Source organism: Camelus ferus, chromosome 5, assembly GCF_009834535.1.
Source record: "Camelus ferus isolate YT-003-E chromosome 5, BCGSAC_Cfer_1.0, whole genome shotgun sequence".
NCBI classification, from domain to species: Eukaryota; Metazoa; Chordata; class Mammalia; order Artiodactyla; family Camelidae; genus Camelus; species Camelus ferus.
In genome coordinates, this window is record NC_045700.1 from 48,730,435 (window position 1) to 48,737,719 (window position 7,285).

Below are 7,285 nucleotides of genomic sequence, written 5' to 3' on the forward strand. Positions count from 1 at the left end.
TTCTCACACAACATCCTGAACCACAGGAGGGTAAAGAAGAGGAAGCCTCCCGTGAACTGGGTACTCCCCACATCTCTATCACCACTACACCATACTTGAAGGACTCCACAACCCTCCAACTGGTAGAACTGTTGAAAAAGGCCTCCAAGGATCAGGTGGGTAGTGGAATGAGATTACCTGGAATTGCTCTCCCACATCTAAGAATCTGTAACTTTCTGATAATTAACTTGAGTTGAAATCAGCCTTGAGATGGGCCTATTTCCCATATCTGTCTTTCAGTCACAAGTTATAAATAATCATGGTTGCCTTTCCGAGATCAGTGAGGGGAAGGGAATGGGAGGATCAGAACACAAATGACATCACTGACTGACTGGTTGCAGCCAAAATTATAAAAATGAATAACACATGTTCTTATGCTTAGGAAGTTCATAGTCTGCTAGGGGAAACAGAGCCATTCCAGATCATTTTAGAACAATGTGGCAAATAAAGTGATTTTTAAAAAGATACAAGATGTCATGGGACCACAATGGAGGCACACACAGTAAGGTGCAGAATTTGGAAATCATCTGGAGAAAGTAATTATTAAAATTAATCTTAAAATAAAAGTAGGATTTACACTGGCATGTCAAGGGAGATATCAGTATTCTGATGTGGTGTTGTGTTGTGTTGTGTTGTGTATGGAGGTGAAAATTCTACTCTAGACCAGAGACATCAAGGCCAGCATGGATGAGAGATGGGGCTGGAGAAGACAGGAGGGGCCAGACCACCAAAGACTTCAGTGCCTCATTAGGGCATCTGGGCTTTACCTTGGTGGCAGGAGGAAGCCATTGTTGGGTCTTAAGCAAGAGAATGACATGGTCAGATATGCTTTTCAGATAACTGTGGCATGGCTTTGTAAAAAATTGATTTGAGGAGGCAAGACAGGAGGCAGGGACTACTGCAGGAGACTGCTGCAGTAATCCAGAGAGGAGATGATAAGGGCTTGAACCTGGGTGTTAGTAGTTAGGAAAACAAATAAAGTTGAGAAATATTACATGGTGAAATAGGGAAGCTCATGAGATGATTGGGCATGGGGGTGTCAAATAGGGGTGGATGAGGGACAATTTCCAGGTTATTCCAGGTATATCTTTACAAATATATGTTTTCTTTTCTTTGTGGTAAATACCTAGAAGTCAGATGGCTGGATCATACAGATGTTTTACTTTATACAGAACTGCCAAATTGCCAAATAGTTTTATTTTATACAGAACTGCCAAATAGTTTTCCAAAATGGTTATATGATTTTATGTTCCCACCAGTACCATATAAGATTTCACTTCCAATTGCTTCATATCTTCACCAATGTAGGTATTGTCAAGGTTTATCATTTTGGCCACAGGAGAAGTCAAACACAATACATTTTTCAGTATCTGCTAACACTTTGGAACATTCTATTATAATGGAGAATTTCATACATTCACTCAAGCATTAGATGTATCCATCAGTCAGCTTCAGTGATTATCAACTCATGGCCAGTCTGGTTTCATCTTCATACCCATCCATCCCCTCCTCTCATATTATTTTGAAGCAAATCCCAGACATTATATCACTTCTTCCATAAGTATTTCAGTATTTCCTCTAAAACAGAAGAACTCTTCTTAAATTAAAATGCAATTACATTTATGCGATGCAAAAATCCTTACCAAAATATTAGCAAATAGACTCCAACAGCACGTAAAAAAGATCATACACCATGATCAAGTGGGGTTCATCCCAGGGACACAAGGATGGTTCAACATACTCAAATCAATCAATGTAATACATCACATCAACAAGAGAAAGGACAAAAACCGCATGATCATCTCACTAGATGCAGAAAAAGCATTTGATAAAATTCAACACTCATTTATAATAAAAACTCTCACCAAAGTGGGTATAGAGGAAACGTATCTCAACATAATAAAAGCTATATATGACAAACCTACAGCCAGCATAGTACTCAATGGTGAAAAACTCAAAACCTTCCCACTAAAATCTGGGACAAGACAAGGCTGTCCACTCTCACCACTCCTATTCGACATAGTCTTGGAAGTACTAGCCACAGCATTCAGGCAAGAGAAAGAAATATAAGGGATCCAAATTGGAAAAGAAGAGGTAAAATTGTCACTATATGCAGATGACATACTATATATTACATTTCTTTAAAAAACAGTACTAGCTTAATATCATTAAATATTCAGGTAATGTGCAAATTCTAATTGTCCCAACAATGTCATAAATTTTTTGTACAGTTTGTCTGCTCAAATCAGGATCCAAATAACTACACATGGTACAATCAGTAAATTTGTCTTTAGAGGATCTTTTAATTCAAAGGCTCCCTTTTCTTTACTTTTATTCTCTGCAATGTTTTTGTCAAATAAATTGCATTGTTTGTCCTCTAAAGTTTCCCTCAGATTGGGTTTTGCTGGTGCATTATGTAAAATATTCCTCTGTCTTCTGCATTTTCTGTATATTGTACTTTGGATCTAGGAGTTTAATCATATTCCAGTTCAATTTTTTTAAGCAACATTACTTCATATTTGTATTGTGTTCTTCCATCAGGAGGCACATGATGTCTGCTGTCTTTCTTTTTTATGTCAGCACTGCTGATGCTCAATGCCTAGATCCTTCACTCATTTGGGGTTGCGAAATGGTGATATTCCAATTTTATTCTATCTTCATTTGTGTATTGAGATACTTCTATAAGAAGAATCTTTTTCCATCTACTGATTGGTTACCCTAAGGTACAATTCATATAAAAAAGACAATAAATTCTTATTTCCCTTGATTTACCAATGTTTTAAACAATGAATTCTCTACAATTCTTCAATGGACCAATTTGTTTAGGGCTTTTTTTGTATTATTAGGATAAACATATTTGGTGTGCTTTAATTCATTGCAGTTAATATCATTTTTGATGATCATTTTTTCTGCCAATCAAAAAGTACTTAGTCCACTGACAAATAGCTTTTAAAAACATTATTATGCTTCAAATGGTTTTTACTTTCAGTTTGATGCATGGCTGTCTTTCTAATTCAAGTAATTACACAGTATAAGGCAGTGCTGAGAAGGGGCAAGATCTTTACAACAGCATCATTGTTGCCAGCATCTTCAGAGAGCACCCACTCTGCCCTGGCCTCTTGTGTAAGCCTGTCTTGAAGGAAAGTTCCCCTGTCATGGACTTAGCTTGTGCTCTCCTATAACATAGAAGGGCCACTCAGAAGGCTACTAGAACTTGGGCAGCAGAGCACAGTGGTATTCACTAGAGCCCTGATCCTGACTACTTGGGTTAAAATCCTGGCCCAACTGTCAAACTCAGTGAAGTTATTTTATCTCTTTCTACCTCATTTTCTCTATCTGTAAAACAGAGAGTAGTAACAGTATCTCAAAGGGATGTTATGCTGATAAATGAGCTAATAGATGCAAAACACCATTTGCCTGGCATATGGTGAGTGCTCAATAAATGTACAAAATTATTACTGCTCTCATCATTCAAGCTGAACCCGGATTTCCTTTAGAACTCTCAGACCTACCCAGGAGTGGAGGTTTGAGACCTCAGATGCCTGCAGGACCACTAAAACGCCAGTCTCTGCTAAGAAGAAAAATACAGCAATTAGGTGCATGAGTAAGAGACAGTTGAACCATGCCATGCGCTAACTTTCACAAGACACAAGAAGGAAAAGAAAGCTGTGGCTCTTAGTGTACATTCCTAATTCTGTCAACTTAACTCATTTTTCCTGGGCCCTCTTATGTGCCAACTGGAATTATCTACTTTGGTAAAGACTTAAAACTTTGGAAAGCATTTTTACCTGCATCATCTCACTTGCTCCACTTAACAGTCCTGGATAGAGGTAGAGATGATCATCCCTTTTTTGACAAACAAGGGAGCTGGCAGTGACTTGCCCAAGGTCACAGAGTCACCTACAGGCACAGCAAGAACTAACCAGATTTTCTGTTTTATAGCAGCTTGAGGCCATCATGGCTGCCTCCTTTTATCCACTGATTTATTAGTTCAATAACTATTTATTGAGCACCTATTCATTTGTCAGGCACTGTTCTAAGACTAGAATGTTGTTGATATAGCAGTGGAGAGGAAGAACCACACAGACAAAAATTCTTGCCTTCGTAGAGTTTACTTTCTAGTGGGAGGAAACCAAAACAAGCAAACAAATAAAAACGCATAGCATGTCAGATACTAATCAGTGCTAAAAAGTAAAGCAAAGAATGATAATAGGGAGTGTAACAGAGGGACAGGGATGGGTTACAGCTTTAACTGACTAGTCAGGGAAGGCCTTACTGAGAAGGACAATTGAGTCAAGTGAGGGAGGTAAGGGAGGGGCCTTGCAAATATTTGCAGGAGGAGCTACCAGGCAGAGAAGTGGCAAGGGCAAAGGCCCTAATTGGGAGGCAGGCCTAGCATGTTGTAGGAACAACATGGAGGTAACTGTAGCTGTGGTGGAGGCAGCAAAAAAGAGATGGTATCAGGACCAAACTGTCTAGGGCTTTGTAAGTAATTGTAAGGCAGTTAACTTTTATTCTGAGGTAGATGAGATGCCACTGGAGGACAATCATATAATCCTTACCAGGAAGTGAAATCAATAATAATATATGATAACCCTAAGGTGACCCAGCAATTCCAATCCTAGGTATTATACGCACGAGAAGAGCACACATATGTGCACCAAAAAACATACATAAGAATGTTCATAGCAGCGTCATTCAAAATAGCCACAGATGAATACAACCTAAATGTCAGAAACAACAGAACAGATAAATACACTTTCTTTATGGATGTTATATTTCAATGATGTGTATTAAAGAAATAACATGAACAAATGAAAGGTCTATGATATCTACCCATGCTCAATGATTGAGCACCTACTATTACCAGGCACTGTTAATCACACTCAGCTTAATTGTTGGATTACTTATTATTATTGTATCACATACAACAGATCTTCAGGGAAGGGGTCTTAGTTCTCTTGATACAGTAGCAAGTTCTTTGTTTTGAGAGAAGAGGCCTAATGTTAAGCCCAGCCACCCACCTGTGGTACAATAATCAGGCAATGACAGAAGGTCCTCTTCTTAAGTGGTAAGATAAACACTTCTTAAGTGCTAAGATCTGCAAAACCTGCTCAAGCTCTTAACAAATACTTTCAATGAAGCACACCTGAATGTGATGTCTATCAGAAAATATAATCAAGAATAGATAAGTAGCCCAGAAATGAACCCACAAACTTTTGGTCAACTAATCTTCGACAAAGGAGGCAAGAACACACAGTGGAATAAAGACAGTCTCTTCAGCAAATGGTGTTGGGAAAACTGGAAGCAGCATGTAAAGCACTGAAGCTAGAACACTCCCTTACACCATACATAAAAATAAACTCAAAATGGATCAAAGACTTAAACATAAGACAAGATACAATAAAACTCCTTGAAGAAAATATAGGCAAAACATTATCTGACATACATCTCAAAAATGTTCTCCTAGAACAGTCTACTCAAACAATAGAAATAAAAGCAAGAATAAACAAATGGGACCTAATGAAACTTACAAGCTTCTGCACAGCAAAGGAAACCATAATTAAAACAAAAAGACAACCTACAGAATGGGAGAAAATTTTTGCAAAAGATGGAACTGACAAAGGCTTGATCTCCAGAATATATAAGCAGCTCATATGACTTAATAAGAATAAAACAAACAACCCAATCCAAAAATGGGCAGAAGACCTAAACAAGCAATTCTACAATGAAGACATACAAATGATCAATGGGCACATGAAAAAATGCTCAGTATCACTAATCATCAGAGAAATGCAAATCAAAACTACGATGAGGTATCACCTCACACCAGTCAGAATGGCCATCAATCAAAAATTCACAAATGACAAATGCTAGAGAGGCTGTGGAGAAAAGGGAACCTTCCTACACTGCTGGTGGGAAAGCAGTTTGGTGCAGCCACTGTGGAAAACAGTATGGAGATTCCTCAAAAGATTAGGAATAGACATGCCTTATGATCCAGTAATCTCACTCCTGGGCATATAACTGGAAGGAACCCTACTTCAAAAAGATACCTGCACCCCAATGTTCATAGCAGCACTATTTACAATAGGCAAGACATGGAAACAGCCTAAATGTCCATCAACAGATGACTGGATAAAGAAGATGTGGTATATTTATACAATGGAATACTATTCAGCCATAAAAAATGACAACATAATGCAATTTGCAGCAACATGGATGTTCCTGGAGAATGTCATTCTAAGTGAAGTAAGCCAGAAAGAGAAAGAAAAATACCATATGAAATCGCTCATATGTGGAGTCTAAAAAAAAAGGAAAAAAAGAACATAAATACAAAACAGAAACAGACTCATAGACATAGAATACAAACTTGTGGTTGCCAGTGGGGAGGGGGGTGGGAAGAGACAGATTGGGAGTTCGAAATTTGTAGACACTGACAGGCATATGTAGAATACATACACAAGATTATACTGTATAGCACAGGGAAATATATACAAGATCTTGTGGTAGCTCACAGTGAAAAAGAATGTGATGATGAAAATATGTATGTTCATGCATAACTGAAAAATTGTGCTCTACACTGGAAATTGACACAACATTGTAAACTGACTATAACTCAATCTAAAAAAATGTAAAAAAGAAAAAGAAAAAAAAAGAATAGATAAGTAACTGTAAGGAAATATGTGACCTTAATTTTTTTTTAATTCTAGTTTAAGAAGAAATTTTTAAAATTCTAGTTAATTGAGAGTAGACTAGCTTACAAAAAGATTTCATGTTTCCTCAATTGTCTTATATTCAAATCTTTTTGCCTATTATTAGATGAGCTATCCATCTGGCATTTAAATCTTATCTTCTAGGAGACAGGCTGACATGGTGGGTTTCTTACATTTTAAACTAAGGGATATATAGAGCAGTCATTAGAACCAGACCCTCAATTAAAGTCAGGCTGTATTAAAGCCAAATTACCTTAAATATGACATGTTTTCGTGTTCTATATTTTTAATGTATTATTAAATACATTATGTGAGTATTTGTAGAGGCCCACAAGGTGTGTATTACAGTCTTATGGCAAGAGTATTCAATCTCTACCCCAAGAGTAAGATCACAATAGAACCAAAACTCAGATGGGTGGAGGAAAAAAACAGAAATGACTCTGGAAAATACTTAGGGAAATAAGAAACCCAGAGCCTAAAGCAAACCATAAACCACAGCTTTCTAATTCCAAGATGATAGTGGGGAACATCTG